Below are 21,338 nucleotides of genomic sequence, written 5' to 3' on the forward strand. Positions count from 1 at the left end.
ACATTCTGGAAATGCATAATTGTAGCAATAGTGAAAAGATCAGCAGTTGCCACCAGTTCAGGGGAAGGAGGGTTGAGATGAATGGGTGAAGCACAGGGCATTTTTTAGGGCGGTGAAAGTATTTTATATATATATATCTAATAGTGGTTATATGATATTATGCATTTGTCAAAACCCATAGATCTGTATAACACATAGAATGAACCCTAATGAAAGCTACAGATTTGAAGTACTAATAATGTATCAAAATTGGTTCATCAGTTATAACATATGTGCCACACTAATGCACAATATTAGTAATACTGGAAACCATGGAGTGTACGTAGATACATGGGGACATTCTATACTTTCTGTGCAATTTTTTTTTAAATCTAAAATGATCTACAAGTAGAGTTTATTATTAAAAAAATAAATATTTAGGAGTAAATACACCCAAAATGTGCAAGAACTTGAAGGATAAACTTTAAAAATATTATCAGAAGGTAAATTAAAATAGTAGTGAAATATATATAATGTTTGTTGTTAGGAAGATATAAATTATTTATAAATTAGTTTTTCAATGCCATTCCAGTTAACATTCTTAAAGGCTGTTTCATGGTATTAATCAAACAAAATTCAAAATTTTTTAAGCAGAATGAAGTCAAAGTGAAGGTAATCAAGTAAAAGAAAAAAACAAGAATGTAGTGGGAGAGAATGTTTTTCCTGTTAAGAAAAAATTCCTATCATAAAGTGATAAGAATTAAAATATTGTGCTCTCCATGCACGGAAGTAATATTGGAATAATTAAAGAGATCAGATAGTATGAAATACATCCAACTTTAGGCTGGACTTTGGTATATGACAGATAACGGTTCTAGAAGTTGGTGGAGATAACATGGACAATTGATTTCAAACAGAAAAAACATTGAAATATTATCTTACTCAATACCCTCTTTCTCATATATGACATGTTTAAATTCCTAGGGAATAATCAACGAATGAAAATATTGCTAACTTTGTATCATCATCATAAAATAATTCTATAATAAAAAACAATACAAAGGAAATTAAACATACAATGCATAAACTGGAAGAACTTGCAAGCAGTCAGCAAAATTTATAACAGACAGGCAATGATGTACTATTTCATAACTTTTAGGCTGACAAAAAATCAAGTCTTAAACTCTCATTCATCCCTGCATAGCTAACAACAATGAAAATTTGTACAAATACTTTGGAAAACAATATGGCAATGTTGGCAAAAATTGAAAATGCAACCATTAGAAGACAAGTAATTTTACTTGCAGAGAACTGTGGCTTATGTGCGTAGAGACATGTAAAAGGAACAGCACTTCAGCATCTTAACTTTTTAATAAAAAGAACCAAAAAACAACCTAATGTGTTGCTTACTAGGGAAATAATTACACAGCATATGGTATATTCTTGTGTTATACTGCATACTGCAATTCAAATAAATGGATTAGGTCAATGATATAGAACATTTATAGATCTTCATAGCACAATAACAAGCAAAAAAAAGGCAATTTGCAAAACCTTACTCCACTTGTGTGAACATTAAAACACATATGTACAATGGTACTTTATTTATAACATCAAATCACTTTGGTCTATCAGTCAAGTGGTCTCAACAGGTGTTGCACACCTACACACAAACTGCACCCTGAAGGATGAATCCTAGACTCCAATTTAGGTCAACTGAATTGCATCCAACCAGCAGATCCATAAAAAATAAATAAATATTTGCTGCTTTGTACAACTGACTGTTGAGGTGGTCTGCTATGCAGCACTATTACAATAGTAGGTAAACATCACATTCACAAACACAACAAACTCATGATTGTGTTTACTTTTTATTTCCTCCAAAATAAATGTATGTTTAGGCATGGGAATAGAATTAATCACATGTAGGAATCCTCCATTTCATGTTTTCCAGTCCCTTAAACTTTAGTAAGGTATGACTTATTTCACTCTTACTTCTCATAACAAGAGAGCAAAGCCTAAGATTTCAGGCAGACCAGTGAGACTATTTAACTTTAATATTTTAAAGTTTTAATACTTAAATGCAGTTCTATAGTTAGATACAGTTTTAATAGTTAGATACTGTTAATTATTATATCCTAATAATATTGTTATGAAGAGTAAGTAGAAAAAGCATTCAGGTAAAGTGCCTAATAACAGGGTTAGAACCTAGAATGAGTCCAGAAATATTAGTTTTCCTTTATTTTCCATTAGTGTCATTTGTATGAAGAGAAAAAATTAAGCATATTTAAAGTTCTAAGTTAGGAAGGTGGATAGATTTTTTTTTAAAAATTCTGATTTAATGCAGAGTTCATTAAGCTAAAATTTTCCCTTCTCCCAATTCAAATGTAATAAACCACAATGAGATTTCTATATTGTAACTAACAATCCATTAGAGTTTAAGCTGGAATTGACAGTACTAGAGCAAAGCACTACTGTTCTGGGTACAGAGAAATAATGAATAAGATCAGGTTCCTTATTTCAACCTTTTCATTGATTATTAACAAATATAAACTTGTAAACAGTAATTCAAGTGCAAGTAGAGAGGAAGCATTATCAAGTTTTCTCCTCTCCATGCCCACCAAAGAGGAATCTACTTTTATTCACTATTCTCCAATAGTTCACTTTTTGCAGACACTCCAACAGGTGATCACATAAGCCTACTAAGCCAGGCTATTTCTTTGGAGACCTGCAATTGGGAGCGACTGGAAGGAAAGACTGGTGTGGAGTGGAAGCAGGGGTAGGTTGAGAGGGATGAAAATAGGTTAAAGAATGATAAGAAACCATAGTGTGTTCAAGCTGAATAGAAGAAAATTTCCAGGCAGCTTGCATTAAAATACAATGTGGGGGGTGTGGGGGTGGTTCAGCGGTAGAATTCTCTCCCGCCATGCAGGGAAGCTAGGTTCTGTACCCAGCCCGTGCACTTTCCAAAGCAAACAAACAAAGAAACCAACAAAAGCAAAGAAACAAAAATCAACAAATGGTGTTGCAATAATGGGATATTCACATGGAAAAAGAATGAAATGTGATCCTGCCATACAGCATACAAAACACTTATATATCAGTTTTTCACAGATAGAATCAAATGACTGTTCATTCCCCAATATTCATATAGACCCTCACCTCAAAATTCTTGCTGTGCTGGGTCCACCAATCCTAAATTATCATATCATGCTATCTACCTAATCCTAATCAAGCCGTCCTGTTGACTTGCCTTAAACCAGACTGCAAAAACCTTGTAAGTGTCCAAACTTTGTCCTTCCTCCTCTGGGACCTTGTTAGTATTCACTAAGGATCTTCCTCATCAAGGTAAGACTAAATGCAGGTTTACCTTATTGTTAAATTGGCTTGGTGGTATTTTCTGGGAATCAGAATTTGACATGAGACAGCAAAAAGCATGAGGTGTGAGGAATGGTAATAATTTGATAAGGATGAAGTACAATATTTTGAAAGAAAACATCAAGGGATAACCTGTAGAAATAAGCCTGGATCAGATTCTGAAGGAATCTGGATATTATACTGAAAAAAAGGCAATATGAGAGAATTTCTTGGCTATTTTTTGTGCTATTGTAGAAAGATGTCTTTGGAAGCTAAAGAAAGTATAGTCCATTTAAAACATGTTACTAATAAAAATGTTAAATGCCACAAATAATATTATATATAATTTCAATCCTATTTAATCCAAGAGAATCAATTCATTATTTCTATGGTACATAATTTATGATATGGAAAATAAGCATTATAATGAAATTTTACTTGTAAGAATTTACCCATTTTATTTATAAGCAAAAGCTAAAATAAGTTTTAAGTATTCATTATATGTTTTGCATACGTTTTTTTAAAAAGCATCACATATTTTAGAGTATTTGCTTCAGTACTCTTTAGACATTCAGGCTCAAATGATTATCTTCCAAAACAAAAATTTCAATGAGATGCCATAAATACTTGGCTCTCAAAGACTCATGACTATCATGGGAGAATAAGAAATATAATTAAAAGTTTTTCTTTAGCATTACAATTCAGAAAAAATCTACAATTGATGCATATTTTTAACATCTGTTCATTGCACTTCAAAGACATATGCAAAACATGAAGAAAATTTGGTGAAATAGAATCATGCACAGAGTGATTTTTCTTTAGTCTTCTGCTTCAGAGTTTATTGTAAAATATGAGAATGGTTACTCCAGCATTTTTTATTTTTATTTTTTTTGCATGGGCAGGCATTGAGAATAAAACCCGGGTCTCCAGCATGGCAGGCAAGAACTCTGCCTGCTGAGCCACCATGGCTCGCCCTTCTCCAGCAATTATTTGAAATCATCTGACTTGCATTTTAAACTCAAATATATAAAACAAATAAGAAGGACTTCTGGGAAGATGGCTGAATAGAGTAGCAGGAGATTAGCCCTGCTACACAGAAAAGTTAGAGAAGGGTCAGGAGGGCAACTGAGGTGGCAATTTGGGAGTGCAGCTGAATTAGGAGAGTCTTCACTACATAGGGCAGCCCTAATTGAAGAGGCCAAGAAAATGAGAGGCAGAAAGCTGGAGCCCCTCGTGAAGGCATAGAGGCTGCAGGAGTGCATGGATGGGAGCTGGAGTCTAGGAAGTAAGCTAGGCCAGGTTCCTTGGGTGCTCTACCCTCACCAGTGCAACCCCATGACCTGAGACTCACCCCACACCCTATGAAACCATTCACCTGCTCCCATTCCCTACACTCCAGGAGCTCCCACCCCACCAGCCTCCAGTGTACGTACCTGCTCCACACTCCCACCCCAAATGCAGCCTAACCCACTTCTCCTGCACCCCTCCTGAGCACTACCTCCCCCACCATATTCCTTGCAGGCTGTTGCCAGTGCACAAAGGCTGCAGGCACTAACCTCCATACCCAGGCTACCCCGTCCCCCTGCTCATAGTGTCGCATAACCTCACCTGTGCCCCACCCACAAGCTCTGCTTATCAGTTAATGACACTCCTAGACCCAGGCCTGCGTGCGGGCCCCCAATTGTGTCATTTGGCTCTGAGAAACTCGGTTTACAGCTGTCCTAGAACTGTACATGTACTTGACCCTCAGCCACACTTCTCAGCTCTGAGAAAGTGCTGACCTGTGCAGTTGGGTCACGTCTGTCCCCAATTCATGAAGACATAGCTCCAACCTGCTGCCACAGACCAATGCATGTGCACAAAGGTCCCTGTGCCTTAGACCAGCACACACCAGGGTTATGCACTCCACCCCAGACTGGTGCACCCATACAGCTATGTTCTCCTTGGCCACTGGGCACCCATGCTCACAAGCATCAGTGTAACATCCCCAAGCTGCTTATATCTGCCCTGAAACAAATCACTGCACTGGGTGCCCCACCCTGTACCCTGTGTCTTGCTGCATAGCCATACTGAAACACAGGGCCTTAGACTATGGAAAGAAATCAACTCCCAAAGTAAATCAATCAAAGATATTTACATGTCACATAGACAGGAGAAGATCACTAATGCAGTGATATAACACACAATGCAGATAGATATAACCCTGCATAATGACCAAATTAAAACACCAGAGGAGTTTTAGAGGAGACACAGACATTGGAGCAACTAAACAAAGATGTTCATACAGCTCTACTTAATAAAATAATTTGGGCACCAAATGACATAAAGGAGATCAAGAAGATAGTAGAAAAGCATAAAGAAGAATTTGAAAGAATAAATAGAAAAATAGCTACCCTCTCAGCACAGAAGAAAATCATGACAGCGACAAGAGAAAAACAATCTACTACATACAAGGGAAACCAAAGAAGACTGAGTTCAGACTACTCAATCGGCACCAATTAAAAGATACAGATTGGCAGCTATATGCTACTTATAAGAGACTCATCTTAGACACAAGGCTGCAAATAGATTGCAAGTGAAAGGATGGAAAAGGATTTTCCACACTAGTTGTAACCAAAAGAAAGCAGGGGTAGCTATACTAATATTGAACAAAATATACTTTAAATGTAAAGACATCATAAGAGAAAAAGAAAGATACTATATACTAATAAAAAGAGTCAATTCACCAAGAAGATATAACAATCATAAATGTTTATGCTTCCAATCAAGGATCTCCAAGGTACATGAGACAGACATTGGCAAAATTAAAGGGAGCAATAGATGTTCCAACAATAATGGTAGGAGATTTCAATGCACAACTCTCCTCTATAGATAGAACAACCAGATAGAAGATCAACAAGGAAATGGAGATGTTAAATAACTTGATAAATGAATTAGACCTAAAAGGCATATATAGGTCATTGCATGCCACAGCACAAGGATATACATTTTTATCTAGTGCTCATAGAACATTCTCCAGGACAGATCACATACTGGGACACAAAACAGGTCTTTATAAATTTAAAAACATTGCAATATTCAAAGCACTTTCTCTGATCACAATGGGATGAAGCTGGATCTCAATAAACACCAAAGAACAAGAACATTCACAACTATGTGGAGATTAAATAGCACACTCTTAAACAACCAGTGGGGAAAAGAAGAAATCACTAGAGAAATCAGTAGCTATCTGGAGATGAATGAAAATGGGAATACAACTTATGAGAACTTATGGGATGCATCAAAGGCTGTGCTGAGAGGGAAATCTATTGCCCTAAATGCCTATATTAAAAAACAAGAAAGAACAAAAATCAGGTGTTCAGACAATACACCTGCAGGAACTTGAGGAAAAAAAAATTAAACCCAAATAAACAGAAGAAGAGAAATAACAAAGATTAAAACAGAGATAAATGAATGGGAGAAAAACAGAACAATAGAAAGAATTAATAAAACCAAAATTTGGTTCTTTGAGAAAACCAATAAAATCGATGGGCCACTAGCAAGACTGACAGATAAAAAAAGAGAGAGAATGCAAATAAACAAAATCAGAAATGAGAAGGACTGTGTTACTACAGACCTTGAAGAAATAAAAGAAATCATAAGAGGATAGAATGAACAACTATATGCCAACAAACTAGACAACTTAGATGAAATGGACAAATCCCTGGAGATGTACAAACAAGTTGCAGTGATTCAGAAAGAAATAGAAGGTCTCAACAAACTAGTAAGAAGAAAAGAGATTCAATCAATCATCAAAAATCTTCCTACAAGAAAAGCCTATGGCCAGATGGCTTCACAGGGAAATTTTATTAATCATTCCAGAAAGAACTACTACAAATCATGCTCAAACATTTAAAAAAATATTGAGGAAAAAGGAACTCTACCTAACTCATTTTATGAAGCTAATATCATTTGAATACCAAAACCAGGTAAAGTTGCTATAAGAAAGGAAAACTATAGGTCAAGCTTCCAAATGAACATAGATGCAAAAATTTTTCAGCAAAATACTAGCAAATCAAATCCAAGGACAAATTAAAAGAATTATACACCATGACCAAGTGGACTTTATACCAGGAATGCAAGGGTGGTTCAACACAAGAGAATCAATTAATGTAATACAACACATTAACAAATCTAAAGGGAAAAAAATCTCATGATCATCTCAATTGATGCTGCAAAAGTATTCGACAAAATTCAGCATTCTTTTTTGATAAAAAGCTCCAAAATATAGGAATCAAAGGTAAGTACCTCAATATGATATAGGGAATATATGAAAAATCGACAGCCAGCATCATACTCAAAAGAGAGAGACTGAAAACTTCCCCCCTAAGCTCAGGAACAAGATAAGGATGCCCATGTCACCACTATTATTCAACATTGTGCTAGAAGTTCTAGCTAGAGCAAACAGGCAGGACAAAGAAAATTCACACAAATTGTAAAGGAAGAAGTAAAACTCTCATTATTTGCAGATTATATGATACTTCCTTTGGGATAGCCTGAGAAATCTACAGCAAAGCTACTTGAGCTGATCAACAAATTCAGCAAGGTGGCAAGATGTAAAATTAATGTCCAAAAACCAGTAAGATTTCTATACACAAGCAATGACCTAGATGAGGAGTCAGTTAAGGAAAAAATTCCATTCAAAATAGCAACTAAAAGATTCAAGTACTTAGGAGTGAACTTAACCAGGGACATAAAGGACTTGTATACTGAAAACTACATAACATTGCTAAAATAAATAAAAGGAGATCTAAATAGGTGGAAAGTAATTTCCTGCTCATGGATAGGAAGGCTAACTATAGTTAAGATGTCAGTTCTTCCCAAATTGATCTACAGATTCAACACAGTACCAACTGCTGAAAGCAATGACACAAACAGATATTTGCACATCGATGTTCATAGCAGCATTATTCACAATCACTGAAAGATAGAAACAAACCAAATACCCATCAACAGAGAAGTGGATCAACAAAATGTGGTATGTACATATGATGGAATATTATGCAGCAGTAAGACAAAATGATGTCCTGATGCACACAACAAGATGGATGAGGCTTGAAAACATAATGCTGAGTAAAATTAGCCAGACACAAAAGGATACCGTATGAGTCCACTTTTATGACCAGCATAAAGATATTAACAGATGCTTATATTACAGAATATAGGGGACTTAGAGATACGTAGAAGCTAGAGATGGGTGAACACTTAGCTAATGAGGTTGAATTCCAATATAAGGGAATAGATAAGAGTGAAGGTGGTTCTCTAGTGGGTCTATAAGTATTATTACCATGTTGAAGATGAACAAGATTGAAGGGGGTTGTGTAGACCTAATTTTCCCAATGATTAACACTAGAAATATGAATTAGTTCTCACAAGAATTACTTGAAAGATATAATTCTTGTACAAAGACTGTTTAAGTCCAGAGCACAGGGTGAAAACTGCTATTGCATGCTATGAGCTATGTTCAAAAGGAAACCAACAGTACTACCACAGCAACAGCAGAGGTAAATAATGGGGTGAGGGACAAGATTTAAGAGGAGGTTTAGATCTTCTATGTGGTGAGGGTGTGTTTGTAACAATGAAATTATCTAAAACTGAGAATGTTGATGGACTGTGGGCTTTGGACCCTACATATGATGCCTGATAAATGCAGGTGGCTGAAGCATGCACTGTTGGAGAAGTAGATTGACAACCAATGGTGTATATTTATGAACAAAGATTGTTCATGAGGAACAAAAAGGAACAAAGTCATGAGACATGCAACGACATGATTGAACATGTGGGACATTTGGTGAGACAAAATAAACCAGAAACAAAGGAACAAGAATGGTATAGTCATCTTTAGAAAATTCTTATAAGAAAACAGGGGCCAAGATTGTAAGCTTTTAGAGCAGACACATTACCAAAGTGGTGTTTATCATTTCTGGATTTTAAAGGCTGTTATACATATATAAACTGATATTTAGAGGTAAGAATGGAGTCTAACAGGTTGGGGTTAAAGTAATTCAGAACATTGTAAGAAAAACAGTGTCTATATTTTAGAACTACACATACTCTGAGATCAATGGAAGAAAGGTTTATTTGATCTGGGACAGAAATTTTCTGTAATGCATAATCTAATTCAACCTATCTGTATAGCTCATTTGAACAACTGAAACATAGGGATCCAAGAACAAGAGGTCCTCTAACCCTATATAGATTATTGTAATGCCTGAAAACATCCTAGTATATACGAAGCAGATAATCAAAAAGTATTGGCAAATTCCCCCGTGGGATGGAAAAAAAATATGGAACTATTAAACCTTACCATCAGGGAATTCCTTGATACTGTGTCAAACTTCAGGGATACCCAAATCAATAGGCCATGCCCTTGATCATGAGGCTTACCCTTGTGAAGCTTATGTAGATAGTGGAGAAGCTTAGACTACCTATAGGTATGCCTAAGAGTTACTTCTGGAGGACCTCTGTTGTTGCTCAGTTGTGATTGTACACCACGTATGTGTGTGAAGATTTCTCAGTAAAAAAGAAGATTAAAAAACCATCATGATACTGACGTGAAGATAGACATATTGATCAATGGAATAAAATTGAGAGTGCAGAAATATACCATCAAATCTATTGTCAATTGATCTTTGACAAGGCCTCCAAATCCACTGAACTGAAAAGAAAGCTCTTTTCAATAAATGGGCATGGGGGAACTGTATATCGATAATAAAAAGAATGAAAGAGGACCCTTACCTCACACTTTGTAAAAGAAAATTAACTCAAAGTGGATCAAGACCTAAATATAAAACTCCTGGAAGAAAATATAGGGAAATATCGTCACGACCTAGTAATAGGATGTAACTTCTTAAACTTTACACCCAAAGTACCAAAAAGAAAACAAACCACGAAAGAAAAAAACAGAAAAACAGGAACTTCTCAAAATCAAATGCGTCTGTGCCTCAAAGGACGTTGTCAAAAGGGCGAGAGACAGCCAACTCAGTGGGAGAAAATTATTTGGAAACCATATATTGGATAAGGGTTTGATATCCAGTATACATAAAAAAATCATACAACTCAACAACAAAACATCAAAGAGCCCAATTATAAAATGGGCAAAAGATATGGATGGACATTTTTCTGAAAAGCAAATATAAATGACTATGAAACCTAAGAAGAAATGTACATCTTTATTACCTATAAGGGAAATGTAAATCAAAACTACAATGAGAGATCATTTCACACCTATAAAAATGGCTTCTATTAAACAAACAGGAAACTACAAATTTTGAAGAGAATATGAAAAAGTTGAAACACTTATTCACTGTTGGTGGGAATATATAATGATATAGCTGTTGTGGAAGACAATCTGGCAGTTTCTCAGAAAATTAAATATCAAGTTGCCCTACAACCTGTACTACTACTCAGTATATACCAAGAAGAGCTGAAAACAGTGACACAAACAGACATTTGCACACTGATCTTCATAGCAGTATAATTCACAATTGCCAAGAGATGGAAACAATCCAAGTACCATCAATAGACAAGTGTATAAACAAAATGTGGTGTATACATATGATGAAATATTATGCATCAGTAAGACAAAATGAGGTCTTGAAGCATATGAAAATGTGAATCAACTTTGAGGACATAATGCCGAGTGAACTAAGCCAGACATAGAAGGATAAATACTGTATGCTTTCCCTAAGACAGCCCTGTTAAAGCAATGAAAATTGTCTAAAATTGAGATTGCTGAGGAATGTACAACTAAGTGAGGAATACTGTGAGACATGGAATGTTTATTTTGAGCATTATCCATGATACCCATTTGATGGAGGTGGCCAAAGGGTAGAATGACTGAGAAGCAGAAAGGCGAACTGTAGTATATACATATGATGAGATATTGTGTGGCTACAGAAAGTAATGAAGTCATAAGGCACGCAATGAGGTGAATGAAACGTGTGGAGATTATGTTGAGTGAAATAAGCCAATAAACAAAAGGGCAAATGTTGTATGGTTTCTTCTAGAAAATAATTATAAGAAAATTGAGGCCTAGATTGTAAGCTCTTATAGCAGTGACATTTATTCCTGAACTTTAAATGCTATTTCTAGATTCTGAGATGCTGCGCTATATATGTATAATCTGGCATTTCTCTGGAACTTTGGGTACCTATGTGACACCTAAGACTCAGAATTGGAGTCCTTCAGCTCTGAAAGTCAGCATTGCTGCACACAAAACCTGTTAAAGAAACTGAAAAAGAGATCAGGTTTCAATTAGGGATAAGAATGAAGCTGATCTGTTTGGAGCTAAGGTAAATCAGGATATAGGGTAAAAGATGACAGTGTCTGTATTTTAGAACTTCACCTACTGTATGAGACCAAAGGAAAGACCTTTATTTTGTCCAAAACTTAAAATTTCTGAAGCACACAATCTAACAACCTATCTAAATAGTTCATTTAAGCAACGCAGATACATGGAACCCAGAATAGGAACAAGGGCCTGTAATTCTGTATAGCATAATGTAATACCTGTATACATCCCAGAGTATGATGGGCAGATAATTAAATTGTGTAGGCAAAGTCCCTTAAGGGACTGAAGAAAAAATATAGAACTATAAAACATTCTCAGCTGGGAAACTGCAGATATCCTCTCAAATACTAAGGACTCCAGGGTAAGTCCAACTCTGTAAGGAAAATCATTATTCCTCTCCCCTATGTGAGACATGATGTCCAGAGGTGTGAATCTCCCTGGTAACTTAGGACATGACTCCCAGGAATGGCCTGGCCCTGGCACCTTGGGATCCACAATGCCTTCCTGCCCAAAAGGGCAAACAATATGTAACAAAATATGGTTTCAGTGACTAAGAGAGTTCAAATAGAGTCAAGAGGCTATTCTGGAGGTTACTCTTATGCAAGCTTCAGTTAGATATTTCTAATTGGTTAGGGGTTGCCAGACCCTAACCAACATCATTCCTGTCAATCCTGGATAATATCCAGGACTCTATCTGAGATCCTGCATAAGTTGCAGACTCTAGGTTTACTTTCCAGAAACCCAAAGCCTTCAGATAGTTCCTAGGTCAGATAAGTCCTAAAACCCAGAGGTGCCAACCTTTCCAAGAACATCAACCAGTTCTATGCCCCTATCCCATATTACTGGCATCCCTTTTCAACATGAAAACAATTAAAATGGGCATAACCCAAATATCCCTAAAGATTGGAAGAAGGATCAAAGGAGAAGGATGAGTTTTAATAGAGACATTAGGATTTAATAAATGACTATGACTACTGATTCATTGTATTAATATTTCTTTTTAGTCTCCAGTGTCTTGGAACAGCTAGAAGGAAAAACCTGAAATTATGGAACTATAACCCATACTAAAGTTTGAAATTTCTTTAACAAATAGTGGTTAAAATGTACTTTGAAATTTATTGCATTTTTGTATTTCACAATAAAAAACGTTAAAAAATAAACAAAAAAGATCTCTGGCCTAAGCAGCTGGGTTAGAGACCACTGGAGAAGGTACAAGTATGTAGGAAGTGGGAGTAGATGAGTTCAGTTTAGACATATGTAGTATTTGTTGCCTGTGGGACTCAGCCACTTTCTACGTTTATTTTATTTTATTTTATTTTATTTTTTACTTTGGGGAATTGCCACATAACCTCTCTGTGCCTCAGCTGCCTCATCTGTAATATGAAAATGATGATAGTTTGGAAAAATGACTAATTTTGGTTACATTCATTTAATCTAGGAGTATGCTCTCATTTTATACAGCAGAGTACAATATAACAGATAGGAACTCTAGGTAAAATGGGATTCTCTCTACCTAAGCATATATGTGCTTGGGTTGACATATCCGCTTTGTGCATTTTCATGATGCAGCATGCAGTCCCAATGTTAAATAAAAATGAATAAATACATAAAGTGTAAGTTAATTGTTTTAATGATGGTAAACAAAGAAAGAAAAATAGGGTCTCTAAATAGGATAACATCATTGTGCTAGTTTGCTAGCTGCCAGAATGCAATATACCAGAAACAGAATGGTTTTTAAAAAGGGGAATTTAATAAATTGCTAGTTAACAATTCTAATGTCCCAATTAAAACAAGTCTATAGAAATGTCCAATCAAAGGTATCCAGGGAAAGATACCTTGGTTCAAAGAAGGCTGATGAAGTTCAGGGTTTCTCTCTCAAATGGAAGGGCACATAGTAAACACAGAGTTTCTCTCTTGGCTGGAAGGGCACACAGTAAACACGATCAGGGGTCCTCTCTCATCTGTAAGGGCACATGGTGAACACGGCATCATCTGCTAGCTTCTTCTCCTGGCTTCCTGTTTCATGAAGCTCCCTGGGAGGTATTTTCCTTCTTCATCTCCAAAGGTCGCTGGCTGGCGGACTCTGCTTCTTGTGCTACATCATTCTGCTCTGCTCTCTCTGAATCTCTTATTCTCTAAAATGTTTCCTCTTTTATGGACTCCAGTAAACCAATCAAGACCCATTCAAATGAGTGGAGACACATCACCCCTAATCCATTTTTACAACCGCTCTTGATTGGGAGACATCTCTAGGGAGATGCTCTGATTACAGATTCAAACATACAGTATTGAATAAGGATTATTCTGCCATTTTACAAAATAGGATTTTGATTAAAACATGGCTTTTCTAGGGCCCATACATCCTTTCAAATCAGCACAGTCATTATAGACTAAAACAGCAAAATCAAAAGCATATATATATTTTTTTAACATGGGCAGGCACCAGGAATCAAATCCAGGTCCTCTGGCATGGCAGGCAAGCATTCTTGCCTGCTGAGCCACCGTGACCTGCCCAATCTAAAGCATATAGCTAAGATTTATTGAAAACATACAATGTGTAAGGCACTAATCTAAACACTTTGCCTGATGCATTAACTCATATTTTCCTGGCCACAACAGGTGTATAAGATGCATACAATGTTTACCCATATTTTAAAAAGAGATAAAACTTAAGCATAGCGAGATTTTTCAGACCAAGTTCAAGCAGCTGAAGAGGAAATTCTTCCTTGAAGAATGCAATTTTAGATTGCTTTAAAAAAAAAAAGGTAGAGATGGAATCAGAAGAAAGAATGGAATGGATACAGCAAGGTAGATAGTAGATGAACTTGAAAAGATTAATCAGATGGAAAGGAGGAAATTGACCTGGGTAAGAAGGGAGAAACACGGGTAAATATATATCTTTCATCTTAGAAATTTTCCTGCTCCTTCCCCTGATATGCACATATATGCATAGTTTTCTTTTAGTTTAGTTGGTGATGCACACTTTCTAATAGTACTGTATTTTATCGTGCATATGTAAACAATATTTACTAAGGGCTAGGCACTATTATTAAAATTGTATTATTTAATCCTTTAAACTTTTGTGTCACCATTTTTTTGATGAGGTATTGAGGTACAGGTAACTGACATGTACAGCATTGGCATTTTAATCTTGGCAGTCCAATAAATTATGTCTGTCCAATATTAAATATTATTTCCAGAATAATTATATCTTGGGTTAAAACACAAATAGAAATATAAACCAGCAAAGGAAATGAAAATGTTTTAAACAAAATATAATCAAGTTTCTTTTGTATTAGCATTTGCAACTTAACCTGATAAATGTTGTCTTATTTTCCAAGTTGAATAAAATGAGTGGACAAATATATAATCAGTCATAAAAATAAACCATTGTTTTTATACCTCAGGATAAAAAACAGAGACAATTGGGATTTTATGATTTTCTACATTAATATTGCTTTTTATTTTTTTGCTGTCAGATAAAATCTTGTGTCCAATAAATATATGAAAATCATGCAAATTTAAGCACAGATATAGGTAAACAAATATATGTTAATTACTTTTAAAATATTTTGAAATATTTAAATAAACAAGAAGAATCAGCAGCAGCATATTTATGCTGTTGAATGACAAAAGTGCTCAGTAGACCGAGAAATCATATTTAATTACCCAGGATTTCAACACATTGTTGCTTTCTCACTATGAAGATTATTCATAATCTTTCCACTTCCTGGACCCCAGAGACAGAAAACATTTTGGTCATAGAATCTTAAGATATTTCCCTCAGGCCAGAATTGGCTATTTGATCTTTCTCCCTGTTTTCATTAAGAATTAACATATGAAATGGAAATAATTAATAGCCCGATAATTATAAATGATATGGGGAGCATTAATGCCACCTCAAGAGATTACACACAGACACTGGATTTTTTTGTTCCTTCAGAATCAAAAACTATGCACCGCAAAAAGTTCCAGTTTTACACCAATCAGATTTTACCTCCAAAACATCTGGGAAATTTTCTTAAAATATGGACTCAATATCCACCCATTGAAATTATGATTCATTTGATCTGAGGGTGGGATTTAGTAATCTGCATTTCAATAACTTTTGCAGGCGATAGCAATGGCATTCTAATTTCTCACCCAAAAAACAGTGGCTTATTGTTGTTTAATTTTATGCAAAGTTATTCTCAGTAGTTGTACTTTGAATTAACAAAGAAAAAAATAGCTAAGCAGGGAGTACAGAGAATAGAATTTCTTTGATCAATTTTTGACACTTTTTGGTTTGGGAACGAAGAAACACAAAATCTATGTTCTTGAATTTTCCCATGACTTGCAATATAATTCCAAGGATCTCCAAGGTTTCAATTTCAGAAATTGAAAGTCTTTCTAATAACTATTGTATTTATAACTGAATGTGCATTCTGGTTCTAATTTAGTGAGCAATATGATAAACTCAGATGGCATATATTTGCTAATTGCTAAGTGCCAGATCCTGTTGCCAGAAATCATAACATAATAAGAACAACAATATCACCCTCTTATAACTGGAAATTTTTAAGATTTGAGAAACAGCAGGTAGGGATGCACATGCTATTTTAAAGATAAAATGTGTGCTTTAATGGGAACCCATTAACACAAATATTTGAAAATATATTAGAATTTTTCTAAAATAAATGTAGTACTTTACTTTGACTTCCTAAATATATTATAAAATAACAATCCAGGGTTTCAGGTTAAGGAGAAAGAAAACAATTAAGTCAATAGTTAAAATATGATTGAATATTCCAATAATATAGTAGTAGTAGTATAAGTAGTAAAAAGAAATATATACCGTACCATTCTAGTTTGCGAGCTGCCAGAATGTGATATACCAGAAACAGACTGGCTTTTTAAAAAGGAGAATTTATTAAGTTACAAGTTTGCAGTTCTAAGGCCTTGAAAATGTCCAAATTAAAGCAAGGCTGTAAAAATGTCCAATCTAAGGCATCCAGGGAAAGACATGTTGGCTCAAGAAGGCTGATGAAGTTCAGGGTTTCTCTCTCAGCAAGAAAGGCACATGGCATACGTCATGATGTTTGCTAGCTTTCTCTCCAGGCTTTCCCTGGAAAAGCTTTCTCATCAGTGGCTTCCCTGGGGCTCTGTCCTTTCTGTTGACTCTCTCCATTCTGATGGCTCTCACGGCTCTCTAGCTTTTTCCAAAATGGTTCCCTTTTAAAGGGCTCCATAAGCAACCCTACCTTGAATGGATGGAGACGCATCTCAGTGGAAACCATTTAATCAAAAGTCACCGTCCACAAATGGAAGCCATCAAAAAGCTCTCACCTTGCAATACTGAATGAGGATTAAAGATCTTGTTTTTTGTCGGGTACACAGCAGATTCAAACCTGCACATCTTTGTAAGGTTGACTTCATCAGGGAAGGCCTAGGTAATGTTGTAATATCTATTTTGAGTTTTGGGAGATAATTGGAATTTATACACGAACAAAAAGAGGACAGTCATTGTAGGTTGAAGTAGCAGCATGTATATATATATATATATATATATATATATATATATATCATTTAATGATATATATATATATATCATCTAATGATATATATATATATATATCATTTAATGATATATATATATCATTAAATGATATATATATATCATTTAATGATATATATATCATTTAATGATATATATATATCATTTGATATATATATATATCATTTAATGATATATATATATATCATTAAAAAGTATGGGGGGGTGCAAGGGTAGTTCAGTGGTAGAATTCTCACCTGCCATGCGGGAGACTCGGGTTTGATTCCCGGCTCATGCATTTCCCAAACAAACAAACAAGCAAACAAACAAACAAAAATTCAGTTAGTGATGCTATAATAAGGAGATGCATGGAAACGGAAAAAGAAAGAAATGTAACCCTTGCCATGCAGCATATAAAAAAGAAAAAGTTATTTGAGGACTGGGACAACCCTAGGCTGTTTCACTGCCATCACGCTTTGCTTCCACTCACTGAGCCACAGGTCCGAGTTCTTTTTGACCCCCATGGAAAGAGGAAAGAGAAACCAGGAGTTAGTTTGTTTTTAATCCTCATTTGATTTGATCACAGAGTTATTGTAGCCTTCTGAAATAATATGACACTCAGCATCCAATAAAAAAAATGGCAGCTGCTTACTTTGACCCAGACTTGAATCCCACACCAAATTCGAGTACCAAGACTCGCCTGGGGGGTGCTGGTGTGGAATGTTCCCTGAAGCAATGGAGCAAGTGCTAAAGGTAACTCATTATTTTGAAAACAGTAGTGAGCCAACTACGTAGGCCAGTATTACCAGACGTGAAGACACTGCAGATGTCCAGATATGTATTGAGAATTGGTTATTTGCCTAAAGGATTTCTAAACCAGATTACCCAGATAAGCTAACTCTGAATTTCTTCTATCAGCAGGTGAAGAGTGATCATATGATAGAAATAGCTGATCAAGTGGACCAGGAAATTGTTTGAAGTTGAATGGTCTAGAAATACAGCTATTATGGGTCAACATTCTAGAAAAGAAGTCTGACTAGAAGTATTAGATAAAGATGTTGGTTTAAAATGATTTTTATTTTCTAAGAGTGTACTGAATTCTGCCAAGGCCAAAAACACTAAGAAAACGGATCCAACTAACACTTAGACAATTTGCTAACCTTAACAGAGAAGAAAAGTATTCTGAAATTCTTTAAGATTCTCTCACCAGTGTACAGACTTGATAAGGAATGCTTCAAATGTGCTCTTGGTTCTTGCTGGACTATATGTGTGGCACTGGTGATTAGCCCTGAAGAGGGGACCAGTTACCTGACCAACAAAAGCTGCAGTCCTAGACATCTGGCAAAATTTAATCAAGTGCAGACTATTCAGTACACACACAGTTAAGACAAGGATAAAGGAGGAATGCTGCAACTGAAAATAGCAGGAGCACCCAAGCCTCTGACTTAATAGATGAATATTGCTGACTGGTGAATGGATCTGCTCAATCTTTTATCAGTATCCCAGAAAGAAGGTGAGCAGGCTTTACCATCAATACCGAAGCTAAGCTAAGAGCAAGGCGCGCAGACTCACACTATCACTATGTCAGAAACAACTATGCTGAGATCATAGATGAAGAATATACTTATTCCAAACTCTCAGCCAGGGATTATGAAGTTCAAAGAGAAAGAATAGAACTTGGACAATGTATCAGAGAACTCAATTTGGAGATGTGCATCAAGGAGTTTACATGAGTCCAGAAAATCCTGCTTTGGCCATTGCAATAAAATATGTAAACACTGTACTTTGGACAGCATGAGACAGAAATTCCTTCAAGAAGCCTTGACAATGTGTTACCTTGTTTGTTCTCATATCGTGAAGCTGATTAGTGTCATCATGGAGAATCCCATCTGGATAATCTTGGAGCTGTGCATGCTGGAGAGCTGAGGTCATTTTTGCAAGTAAGAAAATATAGTCCGGATCTGGCATCTTTGATCCTGTATGCCTATCAGCTTGGTACTGCCAAGAGATACTTGCATACCAAGAGAGCAAAAGATTTGTACACAGGGACATTGCTGCTTAGAATGTTCTGGTTTCCTCAACTGATTGTGTAAAATTAGGAGACTTTGGATTATTCCAATATACGGAAGACAGTACTTATTACAAAGCCTCTAAAGGAAAATTGCCTATTAAATGGATGGCTCCAGAGTCTATCAGGCTTTTGTCATTTTACCTCAGCTACTAGGTATATATGTTTGGTGTGTGTATGTGGGAGATATTGATGCATGGCAAGAAGTAAAGAACAATGATGTGATTGGACACATTGAAAATGAAGAAAGATTGTTAATGCCTCCAAACTGGCCTCCTACCCTCTACAGTCTTATAACCAAGTGCTGGGCCTGCAACCCTAGCTCGTGGCCACATTTATGGAACTTAAAGCTCAGCTCAGCACAATCTTGGAGAAGAATGTCCAACAAGAAGAATGGATGAGAATTGTGCTGGTTTGAAAGGATGCATGTACCTTTGAAAAACCATGATTTAATCAAAATCCCACTTCATATAGGCAGAATAACCCCTATTCAATACTGTATGTTTGAAACTGTAATCAGATCATCTCCCTGGAGATGTGAATTAATCAAGAGGGGTTGTTAAGCTGGATAACATGATGACATGTCTCAGCCCATTGGAGTAGATCTTGATTAGTTTACTGGAATACTATACAAGAGGAAACATTTTGGAGAATGAGGAGATTCCAAGAGAGCAGCCAATGACATAGCCACGAGAAGCAGAGTCTACCAGCCAGTGCTTTGAAGATGAAGAGGGAAAATACCTCCTGGGGAGCTTCATGAAACAGGAAGCCAGGAGAGAAAGCTAGCAGATGACACTATGTTCACCATGCACTCTTCCACTTGAGAGAGAAACCCTGAACTTCATCCGCCTTCTTGAACCAAGGTATCTTTCCCTGGATGCCTGTGATTGGACATTTCTATAAACTTGTTTAATTGGGACATTTTCTCCATCTTTAAACTGTACACCAGCAATTTATTAAATTCCCCTTTTAAAAAGCCATTTGCTTCTAGTATAGTTCAGTGAGCAAACTAGAACAAGCATCAAATCAAGAAAAAAGGTCAAAGTGCTCTGAGACTTAGGAGAGTCCGATGAAGCACCTCTCAAGCCCAGCAGGCTTGGTTATACTAGCCAACCCAGTGAAGGATTTTATACCAGTCCCCAGCACCTAGTACAGATTAACCATTACCAGGTCTCTGGCTACCCTGACTCACATGGAATCACTGCTATGGCTGGCAGCACCTACCTGAGTCAGGTAATCTCTTTTGGACCAAACAGATTTGTGGAATCAGAGGCCTCTGGAGATATCAATGTGACAGTCAACCATGGAAGATTCTGCAGCATTAGATATCTGAGGAATTGGGCAAGTATTACCAACCACCTGATGGCAATGAGGCAGATACAACAACAGCAGGGAATGGAAGGCTATCAGCACTGGCTGGAAAAAGAGGAGAGACTCCTGAAGCCTGACATGAGGCTCTCTTGAGGCACCCAGGATCCAAATGGAAACCACCACATCTACTGGCCTATGCAGAAACCAGACCCTACACCTCCACCAAAGAAACTGCCATGCCCTGGAGCCCCTGGTCACCTGGGCAGCCTCTTGGGCCTCAAAGGCCATAGGGTCTGTTACAGTGAGTGTGTCAAGATGTGGAGGCTTCAGCCCCAGGAGATCAGTCCTCTCCCTACTGCCCATGTCTACCAGTCCAGTGAGCCTGATGAAAGCGGTCATCGAAACGTCCAGTAAAATGCAGCCAGCCCCACCTGAGGAGTATATTCCAATGGTGAAGGCGGTCGGCTTGGCCCTGAGGATGCTATTGGCCTCTGTGGATCAGACCATTCCTGTCCTGCCCACCAGCACTCACCAACTGAGAGATTGAGATGGCCCAGAAGGTGTTGAACTCTGACCTGGGTGAGCTCATCAACGCAATGAAACTGCCCAGCAGTAGTCATGACCAGCCTCCAGTAGGAGCACAAAAAGCAGACCCTGACACTTGCCCACGCCCTGGCTGTGAATATCAAAATCCTACTGGACGTCATTGCCCAAGCAAGACTGAACAAGATTGAGCAGATGAGGCTGCACTAAGCCTG

General features: G+C 36.7%; 1 pseudogene; it reads left to right on the forward strand.

Annotated features, from left to right (window-relative positions):
• Nucleotides 1-17,838: 17,838 nt before the first annotated feature.
• LOC143656989 (focal adhesion kinase 1 pseudogene) lies at nucleotides 17,839-21,333 on the forward strand (annotated as a pseudogene).
• Nucleotides 21,334-21,338: the final 5 nt, after the last annotated feature.

This window comes from Tamandua tetradactyla, chromosome 2 (assembly GCF_023851605.1).
Source record: "Tamandua tetradactyla isolate mTamTet1 chromosome 2, mTamTet1.pri, whole genome shotgun sequence".
NCBI classification, from domain to species: Eukaryota; Metazoa; Chordata; class Mammalia; order Pilosa; family Myrmecophagidae; genus Tamandua; species Tamandua tetradactyla.